Source organism: Opisthocomus hoazin, chromosome 3, assembly GCF_030867145.1.
Source record: "Opisthocomus hoazin isolate bOpiHoa1 chromosome 3, bOpiHoa1.hap1, whole genome shotgun sequence".
NCBI lineage: Eukaryota > Metazoa > Chordata > Aves > Opisthocomiformes > Opisthocomidae > Opisthocomus > Opisthocomus hoazin.
In genome coordinates, this window is record NC_134416.1 from 34203992 (window position 1) to 34228526 (window position 24535).

The following is a 24535-nucleotide window of genomic DNA, read 5'->3' on the forward strand; positions in this document are numbered from 1 at the left end:
AAAAAATTGTTTATTTTTACTTTATCTGTGTGTTCACAAGTTCATTGTCAGTAGAAGTCCTATAGAAGAATACTAGAAAATATTTTTATGTAGATGGCTGCAATTAACACAAATCTATTAATCCACACTAGCAAGAGAGCATTGACTGCAGTGGTTTTGCACTAGCTTCTGACAAGGTGGGAAAGTGATGAGAGATAAACAAAGCCAAACTGACCTCATAATTTCAGGAGTTGTCTTGAAAATAAAAATGAATATTCACATAGCTTCAATTTATTGCCTGTATTATTTCCATGATGTTTCTGTAGTTACTGTTTGTTCCTGAAAACATTGCAGTATATATTGGAGACCTTTTGTGTTAGGTTTGCTTTTCCCGTGTCAGTCGCCTTGCTCCTCATGTAGTTTATTGATGCCATAAGTAAGTTAAAAATGGTTATGAATGTGGAAAATACACAGAAAAGGAGAAGAGTAGTCTGAGATATGGCAGATACTCATTGGAGTTCGAAGGAGATACTTAAGTAAGCTTTTATATGGAATATTACAAAAAATTTGTGTTAAGCTTCTGTTGTGCATTGGCAGTTCAAGAGATGCACTGGGAGCCTGGTTGCTTGTATCTGTGACCGGTCAAAACACCCAGTTTATTTTGGTACAAAATGCTAGATTTAAAACTTTATTTTTTATATACAGAAGCAAAACTGGGCCTTTTGAAAGCATAAATGTAACAATGTTGGGGAAAAATCATCCCAGAGCAGCCAAGTGTGTTTTGACCAGGCACTTTGCTGTAGCACCAAGAACCCAGCCTCAGGTCTCTTGCCTGCCACATCCTGGACAAATGCTGTTTAATGCAGACAGTCAGCAGCTTTTGGTCAGGAACACATATCTCTTGCTCTCTCTCTTCATCTGGAAATCTTCACCCACATCTGGGAAATACTTCTAACATCAGATTTCTTAGGAAGTGACAGATTACTGCAAAACATGTCAGTCGCCTTCAGTTTCAAATCAAATTTGATAAATTTAGAGCCAGCTTTGGAAATTTAAACTAACCTGGGTGACCAGTGATGGGTTTTTATTTTCAGAAGGACCCTAATGAGTTAATAGGCTTTACTGTGCTGATGCACATCAAACAGTTGAGGTTGTGATGACCGAGTTAAAGATACGGGTTTGTCTGCAGCCTTGCTGACTGGAATGGCAGTACACTGGTTTTCTTTAGGATTTGTTGAGTTTTGTGTGCCACCCACCAAGATTTGACCAACAATCTGTCATTTCAGTGAAACCGAAAAGTGAAGGGCAACATATTACATAACTAATTGGCCTATTTATGAAATAATCTAATAAATAAATAGTGATTTGTTTGATTCTTACGAACAAATGCTTGTGCTTGTAGATGCTAATTACATGAGCAGAGCTCTTCACTTTGCATGGGCAGAGTTATATTTGTGTTGAAGTGTTTGTTGTATTCGTGCCAAAAAACAACCAAAAAAACCTCATTAAGAGCTGATCCTTCAAACGTGCATGTGCTTAACTTGACTGCTCAAATAATGTTGCTTTGGCAGGGTTGATTTCAATACTTTGATCATGAAATACCTCATGTATGGGGGGGGGAAATTAGTACAGCGGTAGTGTTGATCTGTATAAACACTCATTAATGAGTACACATTGCACCCTTCCCTGGAGGCAGGAAACCATGTTTCTGCTGAGTTGATGAGCAAAATGAAGCTGCTCACCAAAGATACTGTCTGGAGAGCCATTTGGCTGCTGCTATCTTAGCTTGAACTCAGACTTCAGAGTGACTATTTCTGTGTTCTTCTGTGCACAGATTTCTCTGGGGGCTGCTCTCCAGGGTTCAGGCTCTTACTCCTGTTCACCAGATGTTAGCTGCAGCACCTTCGGCTTGGTTCCTTGAGCTAGACTAGGGATAGCACAAAGATGTTTATAAAGGTAAACAAGAATATTACCTGAGTGTCTTTACAAATAACAGAAGATAATTTGTTTGCCCAGTGGAAGAGGAATGTTTAATATTTAGCAAGGAAGGAAAAGTACTTTCCCTCCAGGCTTTACTAAGAAAAAATTACTGCAGGCGAAAGCTGACTGGAGCCCCTGAGCCTCTCATGTTAGATACCGGCAAATCCTCAGCTGAGGTTTTTGGGATACAAAAGAAGAGCCCTGGGGTCTAGCAGGGGGTGGGCTAAGGCAAGATTAAGAGAGAAGTATGGAAATAAAAATGAAAAGCTATATAAAATTCATGAAGGGTGGGGGGAGGAGATCAACAAGGAGATGATAAGGGTGGATTTCTGTGGTTGTTGCTCCTGAAGGATGGCTGGCAAACGCTCCCACCTGACAGTATTTCATATGCATTTCTGCCTGGCCGAGACCTCATTTATAATTATAACAAGGTTTTTGAATTTCTTCTGCACTACTCCTGTGTGGAGTTCTTCCTGCAATGGTTTTCATGTTTGTTTTCTCAAAGGAGAAAAAAAATGCAGACTGCCCGAATAGTCTAAGAAAAGCCAGATGTTTGTTTAAGCTGGCTCTCAATATGCAGAAAGTTGCCTCCGAAAGAAAATGCTAATATTTGGCTTTAGGCTTTCCTGGGAACACAAATAAACTGTTGTTTATTTTTTGTCTTTGAAGATTTTGTAGGTGTTTTTATTTCTTCCTTGTTCTTTTAAGCCTTTTTTGCTACTTACCTAGCATTTCACATAACTGACATTTATCTTTGCAACAGAGTAATTTACATGAAGATATGCAGGTTTTTAGGAATGTTTTCTTTACCAGTAGACAGAATAGGAAGTTAAAAATCATCTGTTTTCCATTTGGTATCTGTTTTACAATGCATGTTGAAAGAGACATATGTTGCCGCATGTGTGATGACGCTAATTCTGTCTTTGCCTTAGTGGAGTCCTTCACACCGAGCTTCCATTCTGATGAATTAAATGAGAAATTGTGAATTTGGTTCACAATGGGCTCTCGTGAGATTGCTTGGTCACAGCGCTGACTCCTTGCTCAGAGCTCTGTGAAACTCCCCCAGCCTTTTGCTGCCACTGTGCTCTGTCTCTTGAGGGTCATCCAAGCAAGCTGGGGGTGACTGAAAGCTTCATGAGGCTCCAGCACCGCTTCGGGTACAGCCTTGGTGTGAAATGAAAATCGAGTCTTGGTAAAGCAACAAAAACTAACGTAGGTCAGACTAACCCGGTCTACCCAGCGTTCTGTTTTGCGAGGCTCTTGATGGCACTCCCGGTACCTTTGTGCATCAGAGACTCATGGAAACAGTGTAGATGTGAAGGTGAATTTTTGAGTGAGGTGGTTCAGCCTGGACCCCACAGCCATTGCGGATGGTCTAAGTCAGGGAGATTGCTGACGGTGGGTTGTGGCCAACCCCATGGTCATTTTGTCTGTCTGCATCTGAGACTCAGTGAATGGTGTTGAAGGATTTCTTTTTAATGGGCATGTTAAACATGGGACAAATTTAATTTTAGTATTGTCATTTAAAGTCATTTCTGATACAAATGATTTGCTGGCAAATGAGACATTAGGTCTACCATATTTTGGGGCTCATCCAAGTATCCGTTCCTCTAAATGCAACTGATCCAAGTGATGGTTCAGCTGTGCACAGTGCTCTTCAGTGCTTTAATGTAGATGAGTTGTTCTGACCATGGTGACGAAGGCAATAGCTAAAAACCCTATACATTAATAACAAAATGTACCTGCCATCATCTCCTTAAAAAAACCCTGAAACTCCAGTGTGGCTGGCTGTTACTTTCATCCAGTGCAAGTGGAATCTGCTTTAAAAAATATGTATCTCAAAGTTCCCTATGAGTGTTGTTAGTGCAGAGTATAGTGTCAATGTTGAATATCTGAAAATACCACAAAAAATGTATTTAAAAGAATAATGAAAAGTTAGCAAAAAATGCAGGTTGGCATCAAATAAAAGAAACTAAAGCTTAGAATAAAACCCGCTATAAGGAGGCATATCATACTTTAAATGGCAGTCGCAGTGTATAAAATATTCTGGCAAAATGTCGCAGTTCAGTTAGTTCACTGTGCACTGGTATGTTCATAAAGATACTCATCTCAGCTTTAGTGAAATAGGGACAGTAAAATTCTTGTAAAACCTAAATGTGTTGTGCACGTATACTAGAAATGTCTGTCAGGAGATTGCACTGCATGTAGATTAATGATTTTCCCCTAACTTGTAGTTGCTGAAGTCCCCAAAGATTACAGGAGCAGAATGCCTAAGAGTGCTGTTTAACTCTTGGCAGCAAGGCTCTGACAGTGCTACACACGCATTTTAAGCACGCTGACAATTGAAGGATAATGCTGCACGCAGTACAGAGGGTTTACAGAAGAGGTAAATGGGGATTTTGCGGCTTATGATGGAGAGTCTTTGATATAACAGTTTCAAAAATTAGATTAGGGTGTATATCATTTACAACTCTTTTTCAGCTGTACTATAAATTTAATGGCAAGGTTTTGTTGAAATGAGCTCTTGTGGTCTGCAAGGAAGAAAATTAATCAGCGTGCACCTTATCATTTTTCTATATCCTTGGTAGGGATGCAATTAAATTCAGTCTGAAAGGTCACAGTGTGGGGTATACATTAACCTCACACTAACCCTGTATATGATATTGCCACTGAGAACAGGTTAATAAAGATATCAGTTGGAGCTGTACGTTTGTTCTCTCTTTTCTTTGAATGTATCTGGATGCATGCACACTTCTAATTACATCTTTGTGCATAATATTAGTAGATATCTAGAATATTTGCAGTGCTGCTAATTAGGTTGTGGGCTAGGGTACAGCGGAATATGCAGCGGACTTCCACAGCTGGTGGCTGAAAACACTTAAACTCATTTGTGGAAGTTAATGCAGGGATATGTCAGTGAGACAAGGCTTTGTTTTGTTTCCAGACTCTGGTGATGGACAGCAGCGGCAAAAAGTGAGTTTAATTCCAAAGAGCAGTAGAGTTTCTGAATACTATTTGCACTATATGCATTTGCTCCTGAGGAGAGAAATAACATTTCTTATTGAGAATTGGACAAGTGCATTGGTGGTGAAGAAAACCTTGACATTTTTAACCTTTTAAATTAAGTTATGAGGAGGTATTTGATTTTAGGTTTGATTTGGGAGGCCTCTTTAAAGAGGAACTACATGTTTCCCCTATTGGCTATTGAAAAAAGACCCCAGTACACTGTGACATTAAGAACAGCGGTGCAGTTTCAGGGACAAGTTACAGAAACATAATATGGAGCACTGCTTTTCCAGAGACTAGCAGTGAGAGGTCATCAAATTTTCCTTCTAAAAACATTTCTGCTTCTCCCTGGAAAGACATTTATCGTTATATGAGATTGCGGAGTTTGTAATTAATATACTGAACAATGGGGCATGAGAATGAGAAATATAAAATTCATACTTCAAATTATGTGATAGAGCCTGGGGAAATGGATTTGGGGAAATAACAGCCTGTTAGGCCAACCTCTAGAGTACAGAACATTTTAAAGCAAATGTTGAATGTGATAATAAAGTCAGGGAATCAAATGGAAAGTGGGATCAAATAAAAAAATATTAATAAATATTTTGTGCCAAGGGTAGCGGTTTCATCTTCTGCAGTTCTGTTGCTGAAGGAAGGCAATAGATGTAATCCATCTCAATTCTGATAAAGAATTTGAACATGGTACCCACATGGAGGTTTATCAGTATGGTAAGAGAAATAGGAGATTTATAGAAGAAATGTTAAATAGGTCGAGAATTGAATAAAGAGGAGATGGCAACATTAGTCTTGAAAGGGACGTGTTGTGCCAAAGGAAGGCTACTAATTAAGCTCCTGAAAGGAGATGAAACATGTTTGATATCTTCCTATCATTGTCACAAATAAACAGTAGTGCGTTTATGAATTTACGGATGACTCAAAGGTAGGAGACGCTGACATTTCGGGAGAGGATCAGAACATCATACAAGAAGGACTGGGTTTTCTTTCAAGTTCGTATAATAGATATGGCATGGAATGTAATTGTGCAGAGTGCAAGGTCATGTTTTCAGGGAATAATCATCTGAGTTTCATCTGTGAGATGGGAACTCATCAGCTGAAAAACGGAAAAAAATAAATACAGCTATATTAGGTCATCTAGGACCAGGATCCTAGATCTGTGCCCTGTTGTAGATCTAAGCTCCTAGGACCTATCCTGTCTAGGATCAAGCTACCATCATGATGCTGCTGTTGATAAGATAAATGCATGCCAAGAGGACTGTGGGTGAGGTATTTCTACCAGGGAAAGAAGGTATTAACAAGATGTTTTGAAGTTTTGAGAAAGCGCACTGAGAATGGTGTGCGACATTCACGTTGAAGAAAGATGAGCTGAACCTGGAGCAGGCTCACGGAGGGGCTGGCGGGACGATCGGGGGGACGATGGGTCGCGTGTTGTACCAGAAGGCACTGTGAAAACCTTGGCTTGTTCAGGTAATAAAGCAGAGGCTGATGTACTGCTTCTTCAGGAGGAGAAATATACAGGAGGAGAGTAAACGCCAGGGAGTAAAGAGAGCTAAATCTTAGGTTAAATGATGGAGTGGGCATCAGGAAAGTAAACGGACCATGGCTGAAGCGGGGCCAGGCACAGGAGGCAGTGCCCAGTTACCGCTGAGGTTCGTCAGCAGCCTTGTCCTGGTGCAGCACGGGTAAAAACAAAGAGCAGCTCTAGGATGGAGTTTCTTCCGTTGTTGGAGGGGACTGGGGAGTTTTCTTGCAGTCCTGTGCTCCTGTATTGATTTAAAGTGTTTCTCTTGAGGAATGGGATGTGCATGTGCCTCTCTGTGTGTGAATGTTTTAATTAAATTGCTAGCTGCTTCCGTGTGTTTGAAGCGTTCCCCGGTGGCAGATGTGCCTGTGCACTGCAGGCAGCCTAAAAGAGGATGTGTTCTTGTGCACGCAGCTGCAGCGCAGCAGCAAAGGGGAACGGTTAAGAGATGGCAAAGTGTGCATCTCCTGAAGGGACGGCCGTCAGCTGCATCTGCTCATCCCAGGCCCGTTGCTACTGTGGGAAGGTGCTGAGTTTCTGCGCCTGTTTTGGTAATTGGTGATCACTGCTCATGAGCACAACCTAGATATTGACCTGCCTGCAGAGAAATAGAAAATCTTCATACAGCACCTAGCTTTCCCCTGTGGAAGACTGTTTGTGCTGTGAAGAAAACTTCAGCAGTTTCACAGAATCACGGGGGGGTTGAGGTGGGAAGGGTCTTCTGGAAGTCATCTGGTCCAACCCCCCTGCTCAGGCAGAGCCACACAGAGCTGGTTGCCCAGGACTGTACCTAGATGGCGTTTGAGTATCTCCAAGGACAGAGACTCCACCACCTGTAGAAGTTTCCCTGTTGGAAGCAGGTTGAAGTTGTGCAGACAGGCATTAGATGGGAACATTCCCAGCAGTTACAGGAAGGTTTGGGGTTGGAGTGAGGTTTACGTAGCTAAGACGTGGGAGGTGAGAGAGAGATGAGTCCTGAGTTGGTGCAGTAAATGCTGCATCCTGTGTTTACCTGATTGCCTTCCCAAAGGCAGGCTGGAGCTCTTACATTAACTCTTTGGTCGTGTTGACTTTCCAATCCAGGGACGCTACGGATGAGTACCAGCTCTGCTGGGCCCTGGGGTCAGCCCGCAGCCATATGGGCAGGCCTGGGGGGTGAAAGCCCTGTGCCAGGACCACGCTTGGGATGCTCAGGGCACAGCCAGTGCTATTTCTTACCCATTCTTGTCGCTGCTCGTCTTTCCTCCCTGCATGTGGCCCTCTGAGGTTCGTAGGGCTCTGTGGATTTCAGGAGCAAAAAGTGTCATGACTTATGTTGTCCCTAATCTTGAAAAAGCAGAACTTTAATTTTCACAGGAAATCCAGCCATTTGTTTCATCCGTTCGTATGCTAATGCTCATGTTTCCTTAACTGCCACACAAGGCAAGAGTGGTGATGCCAGTTTATTACGCTTAGGGCACGTGAAGCTTGCTTTTCGGATCAGCCGTAACAGTGGTTATCCTTAGGGGGGTTGTGTCCTGAAGCATCTGCTACTTTTTTTTTCGGTAAGATTATTCTCACTTAGTTTCCATGCTTACATTGTTTATCCTTGACATGAATGACTATTTCTTCCAAATATATTAAACACATTAATCAAGTTTTCATGGCTGAAGCAGGTTTAATATGCATGTTCAGGAGAGTACTGAACAGATTTCGCTGTTGTTATTCCAAGAATTTTACTTGCTGATTTACTCTGCTTTGAGAGTAAGATTGTCTTTTGTGTCAGACGTGCAGCATGGCAAGCCAACTGATGTGAGAACTGAGAGCGACTTGATGCTGCAAACAAGAATGTATGATTTTCTTTCCTTTATCTAGTTCTGTTTAATACCAACAGAAATGGCACATTTCCCACCTTCGTGTGAGTACAGCTTCTGCATTTCTGCAGTAAATCCAGCAAAGCTTGGTCAGGGCTTTCCCCAGGGGCCGGAGGAAGCTGTGGCACTGCCCACCAAACCCACCGCTTCTTGCAGAGAAAGGTGCTTCACAGCCCAAATGAGCGAAAGGGCGTAATTTTATTTTTTGTGTCTTAAAGACCTATGAATGTGCTCAGGAACTATATGCTTCACTGTATAATTTTCTGGTTGGTGATGCCTTAAAATTATAGAGCAGTTGTATTAATTTTTATACAGTAGTATGGTGAGGGTTCAAGAATACTACTTAACCAGTGCTGAATGTTAACTTGAATGCTGAGGTTCATGGGTTTATTCACTTAATATCTCTTGAATTTAGTACAGGTTATATTCACTGCCAGCCTTATCATTGTCTCTTCTGCAGGAAATCAGAAAGAAATACAAACTAGCTTGTTAAAACATGAGAGATGAAGTGATGATGGTCCTCATAAACTCATTACATGAGATGAAGAAAACTGGCCCAAAAGTTCACATCCTAACTATTGCTGCAGATAATGTGGTGTGGGAACTATGCTGTTTCAGGGAATAAGGGAGTACTTGCTCTTTCAGTCAGAGGCCTTGCTGTTTTTGAATTAGTACTATCAGCATCATGATTCTGCCAAATGAAGACATGTATCCAGACATTACATGGTCTTCTGCTTTTCACAGTTCATTTTTTCTGTCGATGAGTGCAAGTTCCTTCACCGTGATTTGGAACTTCTTGACAGTGTCGACAAACAAATGTCTGTTCCCACACTGTTAAAAGAGAAATTTGTGCCTGTTCTTACCCTTGGGGTAGGAGAGGTCTATGAAAAGTAGATTACAGAAGACTGATTTCTGTTCTTCATGTAAATAGGAAATCTGTTTCTAATCTGGTTTGAGATAAGAATTCATAGTGACCATCTGCGTGAAAATTTTACCCATAGTAATTTATTTTTTAAAAAAAATCTGACTCAAAATCTCATCTTTTTTTTTTTTTTTCCCCTCCCCAAATAAACTTTCCTAGTCTGGCATCTCAGGGAACAGCATCTGCTTCAAAGATGTCTTCAGAGGTTGAAAGTTACTATTCTTTACCTTTTTAAACAAGTTTTTCCATCATGCTGCCTCATACAACCAGTAAAAAGTCTCCCGCTATTGTGAGCAGACTCTGTAGTATAGACATTGTCTGGTTTGTTCTGACTTCATTAAAGATTAGAGATATAACCACACTTCGTTCCTTAATACGAACATCTTTGTTCATCATTTTCCCATAAAAAAAAGACTTCTTTCATTATTCACAATTTTGATGGATCCCTTCTACTAAAAATGGTCCTGTGTCACATTTGAGCCTATTAAAAAGAAAATTACAGCAGAGTCAGACAGAGGCCTAATAATATATAGAAAGTCCAGTCTGCACTGAAATTTTTCATTATCTTTGATGACCTGTTTAGAAATTCTGTTTGTAAGTTCCAGCCCAGATTTTCAGTAGGTCTCAACGAATATATATATTGAGATTTGCAAATACTTTGTGTTTAGGCTGTATTCTATCCCCACAGGAACTTTTTTCCACTGGACATTCATATAATTATCCTTTATTCACTTAAATACTTACACAAATATTTAACATTCACGTTGCATTAAATAATGTGCTTACATTAATTTATTATATTGACACTGATCTCAATACAAATGTAAGATGTTAATTGCATATACTTGAATATTCTTACTGTAGCTCTGTGTTAGGTTAAGGATGCTACTGGGTATCAGAGGGGAGCGGTGTTCCCAAAACGCCTTGACCTGGCTCACTCCAAGAAAGCAGTTAAAAGCCAAAACAAGGAGGTGAAAATATCTTTCACAGCTGTGAGAGCACAACATATGTTACCACTTTGTGTGAAAATGAGCAGAGACAATTTAAACTCTGCATTTGGCCGATTAGTCTTACGGTGTCTTTTCTTTGACAATAAAGATGCCGTTGGCAAAACTTATCCAGAAAGGATGGGGTGGGTATTCCTGCAGAGACTGCCTAGTAGATTGGGATGCTTCTGGCATACAGATACTTGTAGCAGATGTTTCCAATTAACTGTAATAATGCTGAAAAATAAATGAACTTTCTTCAGCATCTCCTCTACGAATATTGATGTGGCAGCAGTCTGCTCAGCCTGGAAGGGCTCACAGTATCAGCGCTCAGAGTGCGGAGGATAAAGAAATTGAAAAGTGACGATTTAGCTCTAAAAGGTCCAGGTCCTTGTGTGGAGGGAAATTTAGGAGATGACTTTTGTCTCGGTTTTCCTTGGGTGCTGGCACTTCTGCAGAGCACTGTGACTGTAGAGGCTTGTGAGCTCCTCAGGGGTCTAGCAGCTCTCGGCGCAGAGCTTCACGCTTTGCTCAGAAACATTTTCCAGTGGTGTGTGGAGGGCTGGACTTGGTGTGGCTGTGCTATGGGACACCGGAGCAAGTGTGGAGGTTTCTGGTGTGGACCTCTTCAGAGCCTCAGGACTGTTGCTTTCTGCTGTCCTGAAGCAGATGGGAAGCCCTGCTAGTAAAATAAATAAATAAAAGGCAAAGAGTCTTTCTCAACCTGTACACAATTTCATATCGCTTTATCTTAGCATAGTTACATTTCTTGTCAGGTCCGTATTGCTTTATTTTCTTCCTTACAGATGTACTTCTTTTCATACCTGTGGCTAAGTCTAAGTAGTTTAAATTAAAAGTTGACAATTTCAATAATTTTTATTTTTTGAAGTGCGCTAGTATTTTTGCTGGTTCCATTTACTACTCCTTTCATAGCTATGTTGTAAGACACATCTTTGCTCTCATTTCACCTAGTTCTTCCTACACTCTTAAACTCTCGTGTTATATTTTTTATTTTTCAGTTCACATGGTAGATTCCACTTTTTGGCAGTGATAGCAAGCATCACTAGTATTTCCTTGTCTGTATTTTTGTACCGTTCAAAAGTTAAAGGCATGAATGAGATTATTTGAACTGTTGTAAGGTTCCCAACACAGGATCCACAGAGAACATGAAAGCTTTGACCTTATGGACTCCTGAGTGTTTACCAGACAGAAGCTGGACCTCACTGGATAAGGGAAACTGGTATCTAAGGATATCTTGAGGTTTCAGAACTTTTGTTCCAGTGGAAAGATATTAAATCTTGTTTCAGGGCACTTTTTCCTAAACTGTGCCTGGAAGGCTGCTGGGCAGAAGGCTTCAGTGTGGTGAATCTCAGGTGGCCAACCAGCCTAGCCACTAAGCGCATTGATCTCAGCGCTTGTCATTTTAGCACAGATACCAGTCTAACCTGCGTATCCTGGTTTGCCTGTATCTTTCCAGATGCTTGAAAATCTGTCTTTCTCCTTTCCAGCTGCCAGATCCTCCTGCAGTGCTCCAGGGAGTGCGAGCCTGCAGGAAGCATTTCCATGCTGACAATGGAGAAGTGATGGGCTGGTCCAATGGCCAGAATCAGGTATCCTCAAGCAGCAAGGACAGTGCTGCATCCTGATATATTTTCCACGTTCAGCTCTCCAGAGCCTGCTCATCTGTAGTGTTTGCGAGGTGCCCTGCTTGCAGTGCCACAGAGTCAAGGTCCCAGTTCAGAGCAGGGACCAACCTAGCCGTGGGGCACAAAATGCCTGGCCGGTGTGGCTGCCCCAGTGGTATGGCTGTTAGCTGTAAAAGCCACCAGGAATTAATCTTCCTATTCGTTCCGGTTTATCGCTCCTGCCCTTTTATGTGACGAGGGTATTAGTGGGGTGGCAATGCAGACCCATTGTGCGGGATGCTGCCTGCTGCTGTCCTTTGGCATGAGCCTGAAGTTATTCCACACTTTCTTTCAGCTTCGAGAAATTTAGCTTTGCAAGCTGTAAAGGGTCCGTGTAATCTTTCTTTAGAGAAAGCCCAACTGACTGTGTATAATCTTAAGCCACTTCATTTTCCGGTACTTTGCTTCACATTACCCGCTTTCAGTAGAGAATTGCGTGTTTAAGAGACAGAAAGTTTAACGCCATCAAATAGTTCCTTGAAAGACTTTTTTTTAAAGGGAATGGTTAGCAAAGCAAAGTTCCTCGCTAGTTTTCACCATTTGGGAGCGTCTCTAATTTACCGCAGAGTCAGGAAAGCGCAGAAGATAAGGTCTCTGCAGCGATGGGAATCCTTCACATTGCACATGTGTGGCTTTGTTTGGTTTTCATGCATTCATCCTCCCGTCAGACACTATTAGTAAGAACATAAAATTATATTGGCAGGTAGGGCTTTTGCTTTTGGCTTTTTTATGTTAAGGAAGAATTGAGGATGGCAGGATGATGCTGAGTCAAAATAACCATGTATGTAACTCTTAGGCCTAGCACCAAAATAAGAATGAGACGTGATGAGGGGTCTTGACCAAATGGAAATGATAAGGCTGAAGATAAAAACGTGAAGGATAAATTGTTCTGTGAACTCCATCTGTATTGAAAAAGGCTGTGTCAAGAGCAGGGTTTACATTTTTTTGGCTGCACGCTTGCATGGGACAGAATGTCGTTAAAACAATTCCTGTAACAGCTTCATCCTAAGCAGGCAGATGTCTGGAGAAATAAATGACTGGCACGGCCCCGCAGGCTCGTTGCAGGCGAAGCGGTGGTGCTCCTGCCTTCTGGATCAGGTTCTGGGCTTTTCCACCTGTGGTCCTAATGATTTCATCAGGGCGGCATTGCACTGAGATTTATATAGGCAAAAATAGGATTGTAAATCCTAGTGGCAAACATGATGGGAATGCAATCCTTCGGATTATTTGCAGTGGTTTTCACTATCCATTTTAATCGCCTCTTGACCAGTGCGCAGCGAGAGCAAAGCCATGGCCATCTGAAATGAGTTTCTAGGCCTTTCGAGAGATGCTCTTGCAGTGAAGCTGAAGCATTAATGTAGTGGTGCTTTGGCTTTCCTGGGGGATTTATGTTGTGTGGATTCAGCGATGAATCAAGCAGCAATGTCCAGTGCTGTGAGTGCTCTTGCTAACACTGCCGGCAGGAGAGGGGTGGAGCAGCCGGCAGGGGAAGGACGGGGATAGGGCTGCAGGAGAGGGATGGCTGAGCAGAAGTGAGAGGTGGTGGGTCACAGGTGGCAGTGGACCTTGGCTGGGCTTGTCTCTCTGTTAACAGTGAGTTTGTACATGGAGTTATACTGGGTCGTGGATATGTACTACTGGAGGTGTAACTTCAGCTTGCTCTTTCCTTTATGCGCTCCCCCATGTTAAACATTGCTATAAAACCCCCAAATAGCACCGTGAGTACTCTACTTTTTAAAAAATAAGCTATTGGAAATTATTATTATATCAGTAAGAAAGAACACAAAGGCCAAAGAACTTAACACCACCTGCGCTTACTGACAATGTTAAATTCATGCAACAAATGGCCTACTATTTAAATAAGCAAATATCTAAAATGGCTGCCTTACATATTCACATGTTTGCATGGAGCTTTTCGTGGTCATAAGCTCATGAAACACAAGCAAAATAAGTTTGGAGGTTTCGTTTTTTTCTTTTTACTCAGGACTTGGAATTCATGGAAATTCTGAGCTAAAAAAAACCACCCCAAAACTGAAACAAGCCCAACAACCCCCACCCAAAATCCCACAAAAAAAAAGCGTCTTCAGAAAGAGAGGCAGTGAGATTTTCTCAGTGTGTAAAAGACCGGCAACTTTTGAAGGCATATCTGCCAGACCAGTTACAGCTCTGTTCTAATAGGATCTCGTGGAGAAGATCTGTACATGGCTCATATTTCACGTTCTTAATGTCTGTGGTTTGATTTTAAGGGGGCTACACATGTGAGAGAACCTGCCTTTATTTGAGTTTATTTTGTCAGTGTTCCATAAAATTAGGATAGTAGAAACAATCAAGAGACCCATATCAGTTGGCCTGATTGGGATTATTGGCTGTGATGCTTCCAGTGGCAGGGAGTAGGAATTGGTTTCCTGGGGGGTGCTTTACAAGCTGATGTTCCTGGAAGATTTGTCTGAGCAAAGATTCAGGCTTTGACTCCCTGTGACTTTTGGGGTGTAGTACAGAGGGGATGCTAACAGCCGCTCTGAAAACCTGATTTTAAAAGTGATGGAAAAAGAGAAGTAGCATTTTGTCTTTTCTCCTCCTCAGACAGTAGAAGCAAAGGTGAGGAGGGTACAGTTACCATTTGTTGAACATTATTGCTGAAACACTTCGGAGGAGGTGAGGCTTTTCTGAACATGTTGCGTGATTAATTTGTTTCCTCTGCCCCACTGATTTCAAACGAAATCTCTTCTCTTGCTGGCATGGTGTAAGGCACGCTCATCTTCCCGGCCGTAGGTTGAGCAGCGCTTTACTGCCCAGGTTCCCACAGCAGCAGCAAGTGATCGCGTCTGAAGTTAAGCTGCTCTCCATCGTTGCGGGATTGTCGCTGGTCTCTCGGAGGCAGCAGTCGGGGTCCCTGTGGGGAAGCTCACAGCTGGCTGCAGCTGCTCCGGCGCCTTCCTCGCAGAGGGAGGAACGCGCATTAGAAAGGAGAAAAACTGTAATGAAACCCATTAACAACTGTTAGGAGGCAAACAAGCTCGGGAAGATGAATTTTGGTAGAACAAAAACTATTTAAACAAAGCCACCTTCTGTGTTGCAATAAGTGATGGCTACAAAAGAGGGTGACCTCTCTTCCCGGGGCTGTGCTGGGTGGCAGGGCAGCAGAGTTGGGGAGCCCCAGGCTTGCCGCCCACTCCAACACGGCACGGAGCCCCCCAGGAATGCTTCCTGGCTGCGGTGGAGGTGCTGGCAGGAGCACTGCCCCGCTGACTGCCCGGCCGCTGCTTTCCCTGCGTCCGAGGGAAAGGAGCTCCGGGAAAGCAGGGTGCTGAGTACAGGGGGGTATGCGTGCTTGGGAGGGGGGTGTGGATTTGTGTGAGGGCTTCTTTGCTTGTTCATCTCCCCTCAGGCTTAATGGAAAATGTTTTTCTCGCATCCCTGTCTGTCCATCTGGCTGCTTTGGTGTGGGAGAAAACACATGCTGAAGCCCATGCAATTCCCATGGATTTAATGCAAATATTGAACAAGAATTTCAGGATGTGATTAAGTGTGTGGGTACTTCTAAAGGTAGACTAATGGGATCCTCTGCCGTGTGCAATTACATCTTCTGGCAAAGCTTGCTTGATTAAGCAAATCCCACCTCTGATCTCGGTTGTAGGGTTTTGTGCTAGCATCTCTCCCAGGTCAGTAAGTTGGCATGGGCAATACTGCTTATTATCTTGTCCAGTGTATTTTGTCCAGCACGGAGTCTGGAGGTGGGGAAACTTATGTAAAAATGACAGAGGTCAAATTCAAAGATTAAAAAAAAAAAAAAATCTTGTCATCCAAAAGTTATTGCAGGATTCCTTAAGCATCATGTTCAGTTCCCACTGGCAGAGTGATTTGAAAAGTTACTTTCCAAAGACAGAGACATACAGATGTTCTGGGAAGTCCTCCTTGACCGGGTTCTGGCGTGAGTGGTGATGCTCTGCCCTCTCTGTCCATCAGTCCACTCCGTCCGCAGCCTCCCACGCGTGGGAGGAAGGTGGTAGGTGATGGCACACAAGCGGCAGGTAGCTGCAGAACTCCTCCACTGAGGTGAAGGCATCGCAGGAGATGTGAGCCTGTAGAGACTTATTAAATAATTACAGGGTAAAGTCTTCACTGCAGATACTGGCTTTCACATATCAAAGGTTGATGGAGTGGAGGCACACTGAAGGCTGAGCCTCTGCTTGCTAGCTGTGATCGATTCTTCATGCTTGAGATAGTTTTCGTGTTGTTTTTTAATAGTTATAAATTAAAAAAAACCCAAACCAGCTTCTGTCATGGCCATGCTGTGTGATCAGGGCAAAATCTTTGTGAACAGATACAAGGAGGGATGAACTGGCAATTTTGGTTTATTATAATTTTTGCACTTGCCACATTAATTACTGCTGCTGGAAGCAAGTGGAAAAGGGGTTGAGTATTCTTTTTCGGTGGCTTTCTGCAGTGAGGATGAGTGCTTCTGGACTGAAACTTCTCAAAATAGTTCAAGAGTATTTCTAGCTGCTCATTTTTACAAAAACAGCGAGCTTACTGGTCCACTTCACTGTGAGAAGTGTTTGCTTCAGATGTGCCACGGAGTTGAAAGTATACTTGAAAATCAAGGCAGGATCCAGTTTCTCAGCACCCTTGCGTAAGCCTGGCTTTATCAGGCATGTGCAAGATTTGCTCTTTTAAGTTTCCATTTCAATTAGTCTCTGAATTCTTTCAGTCCAGTGTTGTGAACGAAGTTTGGGTGAAGCTTTTGGGTATGTCCCAATCCATCAATGGTGAGCATGTCCACGGGATAACAAAATATCGAAGGACAGCACAATATTAGCAATACAACCAGGTCTGATCTCTCACAGGTAGTGTGGAGTCCAGGCGAAAAGCATAAATTCCCAAGACAACAGTAGCAGAAAGAAGCTGGAAACGCCTGCTCTGACTGATCTGTTGTTTGTCTGCCTCAGGAGCTCTATGATTTTGAGGTGCCAGCAGCTTCTTTAGGCTGGGTTTTTTCTTTTGTATCACTAACATCGGTCAAACTTAGGGCAATATTGCTAGGTTTCGGACTAGTGCCACGTGAAGCAGATGCCCGGGCAGCCAGCTCTCTGCTCTGTCCTGTGGCTGTGTGGGAGAACAGCACAAACAGCCTTGGTTACATTAAAAAATGTTTGACATAATTAACCAACTTTTAATTTATGTTTAAGGGGATTAAGGTTGTTCATCTTGTTTTTCCTGCTTTTTGAACCAGTTTTCACTGTGAAGGATATAGCACTGATAATCAGAGACCAAGAACCAAGCTGACAGTCTACATCCCATCCTGTTTTTCCTGAAATGAATCTTCCAGTATTGAAGGCTATCTCAATTCACTATGGATAAATCAAAGTTTCTAAGAATGGTTTATTTTTCTCTCTCTCTCTTTTTTTTTTTTTTATATATCCCTGGTTTTATGAATGAATAAATGGTACTGACATCTGTATCACTGATTCAGTAATTAGATGTGTGTCCAACAGTTTCTACAGAGCAGTAGCTCTGGTAAGAGGACTTGTATAGTTTGTGCAAATACTTGCTTGTACATAGACAATTGCATTATATGAAAAGTAATTATTGCGAGGTAATCTGCTGAATACAAACAGTTTAATCTCTTACGCATTTACTGAGTATGATGCCACCAGTCCTGGCAGCAAAACCAGGGCAGTTCGGACAGGATCAGGACTCGGAAACACAAGCCAGCTGTAGGAGGTGGGATGCAGAGCAGTCGTGGCTGGTGATGAAGCAGTGACACAGGTATCCTTCTCAGGGGCTCTGTCGCAACCTGTCAACAAATGACAGGAGGATGTTGTTCTTTGTCTCTCTTGTGTTTATAACCTCAAAACGAAACCCTTGAATCGTAAATGGATTTATATCTTCTAGTGGCCATTTTGCCAATTATCATGGTGTCACTTCCATTTCCAGAACCTCTGTCCCCTAATATCCTATAGTCTGGCCAATTATTTTGAGCACACTTTAATCTGATTTGACATTTAAAAAAAATTATGATTCCCTTGTGCATTTAGAGTTTAGCAATTTGATTTAGATAATCAGATCTTGTCCATAGATCCAGATAATTCAGGAAAGTTTCTCCTGGTTACCTATGACAATATAGGATAATGGATTTGCACGATTTTTTAACCAAATCTGAAAACATTTGAATGTCATGACTCAAAGAGCTTTGACCTGAAATTTAATTAAGGAGTGGAGTATAGGAAAAGTGGGAGTATGCAAGAGATCATTAAACAAAAAAGAAAATCACTGGCCATTCAAGACTTTGCTTCTGTTAAATGGTCTAAATAGCTCTTGTCATAGAATAGTTGGGCCTTACAAATGGGATAAATTTGAAGATTAGGAAAACTGAAAAATTAAAATTTAGTAATGTGATTTCTTTCTTCATTTCTAATAAATACGAGAAAGCTGCAGGGAAGAATAAAACACAAGCTGAAGTCGAAGGAAGTGCATTTGCAGCCATCCATGTCCTAATGAGTAGCATTAGGAAACCATATGTAAGTATTTAGTCTTGACTGTAGCAGATTGAATACATTAGGCCATGTCTGGACTAAGCAAGCTCAACTCTTATCAAGCATTTAGGTGAAAAATGGTTGGAAATTCTGGTTATTACAAATGGAAACCAAAAAGCCATGCTCAAATGCTTGGTAAACACTGGAAGCAGATGAGGTGAAAGTTTCAGTTCCTCTATCAGTGCTAGTCTGACTGGTGGAAAGAGGAGAAAGACATTTGCGAACAACATCATAAAAATGCTTCGCTGAATGTATAGTGGTTCATAATTATTATAATGCTACAAGCTAGCTTCCATTAAAAAAGATTTAAGAAAATTATTTACATTCTTGTAACACCCAATATTAATCTTAGCTTGTATTGGTAGGCTTTAAATCTTTGTAAGGCTTTGACTTGACTCCTCTAAGAAGGGGCTTTAGACACACGCTAGATTAAAATACACGTGGCCAGAAGTCTTGCATAACTTGTATAGATGATGTATTCATATGAGTTAGTCAAGAGATTTTAGCAGAGAACAGACTGTAGACCCAAATGATGTGTCCAAGTAAAATACTTCAGTAAGATAGATAGTTTGAAATGAAATACAGCCTTCTTCAGCAGCGGAGGCGTGTGCTTCTTCAGCATGCGTCGGAGATATCCAGGTACTTCCCAGGACTGACAAGCTCCCAGACAGAGCAAAAGGTGATGCTTAATGAAGTGTAGTTATGTGTTTAGTTCCTGAATCTCCTGTAGATGGAGAGAACCTGGTACAATCCAGCGCTGGGCTCAGGCAGGTGGAAGGACCCGATGAGGTGCAGGTACCGATGCCGTGCAGCACTACGAATAAAACTCTCACTGGAAGGAATGGTCTTAGTAAATTAATGCAGGAAGGAATAACAATGACAAGTTTGACTGGAAAAACTGTAGTTAAGGGAAGTCTAGAATTAGCAGCGTTATCAAGTTGGTTTTCATCAACAGCTAATTCAAATTTAACTAAAATCTCTAGGTTTAAGGCTTCATTGTCACCGGATGCAGCCTGAACACATCTGTCTTTGACTAGCTGAAGATTTGATGTAACACCTATTTAGAGCAGTAATTTACAAGTGTAACTCTTACCTGCATGGACAGAGATGTTCATAATTTGCTTGAAGATGCTTGCCTTGTATTTGTAAAGATTGAATTTGATATCAGGGTATTAGAGTGGTGGTGACTAAGTCCTGGCATTTTTAATTGGAGGAAGAAAGGCTTGGTCGTGTGTTTTCTGAAAACTGAATGTTGTATCCCTCTGTCTCCTAGTAGTAGATGTCAAGTAGGAGTGTGAATGTGTGTGTGCTGTAAAAGCCTGTGAGCAAACCAGGTTTTCAGTGGCAGCATACTAAGAAATCTAATAATCCTTCTGCAACTCCAAAGACATTTGCTGCACCTTATTGACCCTACCAGAGTGCGCACTGTGCTCCTTCCTCTTGCATGTTTTTACGGAAGAAATCTCTGAAACTTTCATTCTGTCGTTCCTTGATCTATTCCTTCACTGAATGACAGAACTCTTTTGCTACCTAAACTGCCCTGAGCAATATCTTTGTGGTTTTATACTCTTTGAGAGCTAAGGTTCTGTGAGATAGAGGTGAGGGACATCTCAGATGGGTGGTGTACATCCAAAGATACTGGAAGTTAATGGAATTGCTGTGCGGTTACACCAGTGAAAACAAGGTCATCTTCTGTACTTTTAAAATAATCATGAGAATAGGCTGAAAGTATTCATTTTTCATGTGAGACTAAAAAGTAATGGCTGGATCTTTGCATGCCATAGATGGGGGGGGGGGGAAGACAATAAGGCCTTTAAAAAATCAAAATCGAATAGAATCACAAAGATCCAGAGAGAGAAGGATCTCCAAGGAAAAAATTGATAAACTATGTCATATAAACCACATCTATGAAAATGATAAATCTCTATATATCTGCGGACCAATGTAAATACTATGAATTTTGGTTTTCACACTTCAGTTTGTGTATGCTAAGTACAACATGAGCCCTTAAGTAAAATCTAGAGGTGCAAATTGTTAGCGATGAAGTGAGAATGCACAGGCAGGCTGTAGTGCTCTGCTCCAGACCTGAGATTTCTGAGAGAAGTAACCATCGCTAATGTTCTTGACTTCCTCCAAGCCAAAATGTACCCTGTATGAGACATTTGGCATTGGACAGCGTATTGAGGCTATGTTGCAGTTCCCAAACACTGCATGGTAAAGGAGGAAAATGCTATGAGAAGAGTAATGCCAAGGACCACTGATTCATGAGGACTAGAAACTCAGGAGGAGCAGAAAAGGGAGGAGGAATAAAGCTGGCCTGTAGGACATTGCTCTTGATTATACTTGACCTGTTTTAGTTGAAGTAGTTCTGCTTGCCTGTAGCAACAAGCATTTCCTAATGTATTTTACCATTAGAAGTTGTGTACTTCACTAGTAATTGAATGGTGCGTGTAAGCTGGCCTCCCTGCAGTTCTCGTTTAGGGCATCCTTTTGACTCTAAATAACTGCCTCAGCACTTGTTTTATTTTTTAAAGGATTGAAGTGTATGGATTTTTGAGATTACTTATGTAATTCTGCAGAGCAAAAAGAGATAATGTTTGAGATCCATCAACTGTGATGTTGACCCTGGAAGCTGCTCTGAAATATGTTTTAGATATTTAAAACATTCTGTCAAAGAACATCTGATTTTGTTTATTGCCACGGAGTTGTCTGGCTCTGCTGGTAGAAAGCAATCCTGCTGAAGTCCATTTGGCAAGATGCTGAAGTCAGATAAGTTGATCTTATTAGTTGATAAAAGGAAAAAGTTTCCTTAAGAGCTGTTATTAAAGAATGTAATTAGAAGAGGCAACCGCTCATTCCCAGCTCTCCTTTCTCAGCTTAATTTTGAGTACGAGGTGCAGAGCCTTACTGGGTTGTTACTATCCACTGGCACTGCTACTCAGTTTTCCTGAAAATTATGTTGGAGTTTGGCCTCAGTGAAATGCTTTGAAACAAGTTCTTTTCAAAAAATGTTTATACATTCCCTCTAGAAATCTCCTTCTTTTGCTGTCTCATGTTATAACCTCGTGTGCGTTAATTTGGAAGTGGCATATCTGTGATTGGTCGTTGCTGACGATAATCCTTGCCAGTTCCCCAAAAATTTTGCAGCAAAAAAAGAGCCCCAAGACCGGGGACACCAGTGATGCCTGGCACTGCTGATGAGCCTCAAGCCTGACCTGACAGGACCTGCTAAAAGGGTGAGATAGGGCCCCTGAGGGATTGCCAGCAAGTCACCAATTAATATTAATTGCATGGGACCCAACGGCTGTGGTGGTTCATCGGGGACCTGGAATGAGTCCATAGCTCTGCTGCACCCTAGGCCTGTGTGTCCCTTGGTGTTTGAACCTAGAAGAAAACACATTGTTGCTTGCTGCTCCATTCAGTTACAGTGTTCTGAGATCTCTGTTATAATTAATTTGAAGGAATTAGAAACAGCTACCGTCTGTTGTGGAGTTGGCTTGGGAATGTTCGAGTTAAGCTGTAAAATTCCAGTTGGTTTCAGCCGGGATCATCAACGACTTCTCTGGAGCCGAGCCAGATCGCTTCTCACTTTCTGGTAGGAAAAACAAACCTGGAGTTATGTGAAATGTGTGCTACCTGCACACGACAGTCCTTTCAAAACAGGAAAAATACAGGCATCTGATTTTAAAAGGGCTTTCTGCTTTGCCTCCCTGATTTTCAAGGGCTGCTTCACAGAAAACTGGGATTTAAGATGCTGCTGTCTTCCTCTCTTCGAAGTGGCAGCTGTAAACATCTGCTGAGGATGTCATTCATTGCCTCATCCCACAGTCGCTCCGTAAGGTTGTGAAGCACTGTGCCTCCTTGGAAATCGCACTGGTAATGTGGTGGGGAGAGAGTGGACGGCCAGCATGCTCAGAGGCTCTCTGGAGTGTGGCTTCCCAGTGGTGGGAGATGGATCTCCGTGCCGGGGATCACACCATAGCATGAGAGCTCGGAGGCTCTCCGGAGTGTGGCTTCCTGGTGGTGGGAGAGCGATCTCCGTGCCGGGGATCACACCGCAGCAGGGAGGGGAGCTTTCCCAGGCAGTTTGGGACAGCAAGCAGTGGCAGGTGGGGCGCGCAGGGCGTGCTGCTCTGTCATCACGCCGCGATTTTGCCTCTCGGTCCTGCTCGCAAAGAGGCAGGCAAGGCTTCAAGCTGTAAATTGCGTTTTGTGTAACTCCTCCCCTGTTTCGGCTGCTTGCTGGGGCAGCCACCCACCCACGGCTCTGAAACAAGAATGTGCGAAGCGAGGCAGCGAGCACTCTCCCCAGCGCAGATTCCATCTCGGCTCTAGGCACTGGGGTGCCCGTCCTGCACCGACACCGTCCTACCCCTCCTCGCCACAACAAACCTGTGGCTGATCACGAATACATCGGCATTTTCCTCCCGTCCCTTCTCCTCAGCCTGTACTCCAGGAAGAAGAAAAAAAAAAAACCAAACCAAAATAGCAGTCCGGGGCTGTGTGTGAGCGTGCCTTTGTGCCAGCGCCCGCTCGGCGGGCTGACAGAGGCGGCATTGTTCCCAGGCTGCGGCCGGCTTGGCAGCCGGAGAAGGTGGGGATCTGCGCCGCGCATATGGAATCGGCCAGCGGCCGAGCATGGGCGTCCGGGAACTGATAGCTTCTCCCGGTGCCTTCTGCACAGCGCGAACAGGCTCCGGCACGAGGAGTCCCTGTTGATCGGAGGTAATGTTTTTATCTTTGCAGTAGCACGGTAGCGGTTGCTGCTATTCGGTTATTAATTAGTGTATGGGTGATATGACCAGGGGAGAAGGTGTGAAGTCCGCCGTGCTGCTGGGGAGAATAAAGCTTCATGGTGGCATTGTGCTGCAGCTGAGGGTTGTTGGAGTTTGTCTGTTCCCCTTGATGTAGGCTTAGTTCGTGTTGCCAGTAATGAGAAAATCTGTATGTGTTCCCATCAGAGGAAGAAAAGAACATTTAGTCTCCTTCTTCAGCTTTCTTAGTTTTTAAGCCAGAAACTACTACATATATGCCATATTAAATGGATTTTGCCAATAGAAATGTATTAACATATAGCCATTAGGCAAGGTAAATACTACTTCTTATTGCCAGAGACAGTTCTTCCCCCTGCAGGTGCTCCCTGGGGTAGAAAACATCCTGTACAACGGTCAAAAATCAATATTTGTTCCACACACCTCAGCAGAAAGAAAACTCGTTGTTGCATTTTTTTTTTCTTCAGCCTCTTTGTAATAACTAAGATTACACAGACTGCTAAACAGATTTTGTGTTGTTATGGAAATATTTCTCCTGTGTTCTCACTACTTTGATGACACTTTCTGTAGCTTTGAAATCACTATGATTTTTCTAGTTTTAAAGTAAAGGTATGTTTTGTCTGAGCACTTCTCCAGGTCTGTCCCTTGTAATTGTTAACCGTGTTTGGGAGGGTGTGTACTGCTGTTTGGGGATAACAGATGTGGTCTCAGAAGCGCGTGCCAGGGAGCTGTGGCTGCTGTTCGTTCTGTGTGTCCGGGTTGACGTGCTGTTGGGGTGACTGGGCTCAGCTGCAGTGGGGACCCCCTGACCGAACTCCAGATCTGGAGCTCCTCAGTGGCGTTTGAAAGATCTGGGGGGATTTTTTTTGTTTTTGTGATTTTTTTTTTTTTTTTTTTTTTTTTTTTTTCTGAAGGGGGTTAAAAAAGAGGGGAGCTGAAGGACTTTTCTTAGCCAACTCAGCAGCGTTCGCAGCGTGTAATTCGGGAGAACACAGCGCGTCCCCCCTCTTTGCCCGATGGCACGTCGCAGCCCCCAAGGACACACACTGCTTTTGTGCTCCTGTTCGGTTTTAAGCGTTAGGGAGCAACTGTTCCAAAGCACAAACACATCGCCTTGCTGGAGAAACTCCGGAAAACATCCCGCTAGTGACAGCGGCAGCCGCTGCCCGTCACGCTGGACGTCCCTCTGCCAAAACCGGCGAGGCTTTGCTCGCCGGCCAGCCGAAGGCCGGGAGCGGCAAGCTGCGCAGCCCCGAGGTGTCTGGTGAGGACGGCC

The 24535-nt window shown here is 42.9% G+C and overlaps 1 protein-coding gene across 7 annotated transcripts in view; it reads left to right on the plus strand.

The window, feature by feature from the left end:
- Positions 1–24535, plus strand: part of PAG1 (phosphoprotein membrane anchor with glycosphingolipid microdomains 1) — a 115003-nt gene that overhangs the window by 43431 nt on the left and 47037 nt on the right. For 2 of the 7 annotated variants that reach the window (XM_075415946.1, XM_075415949.1), the window contains exon 1: positions 22789–23212. The exons of the other annotated variants lie outside the window; for them this stretch is intronic. The gene's annotated coding sequence lies outside the window, so the exon portion shown is untranslated. Of the gene's footprint in view, positions 1–22788; positions 23213–24535 lie in introns of those variants that run through there. 7 annotated transcript variants of the gene reach the window in all.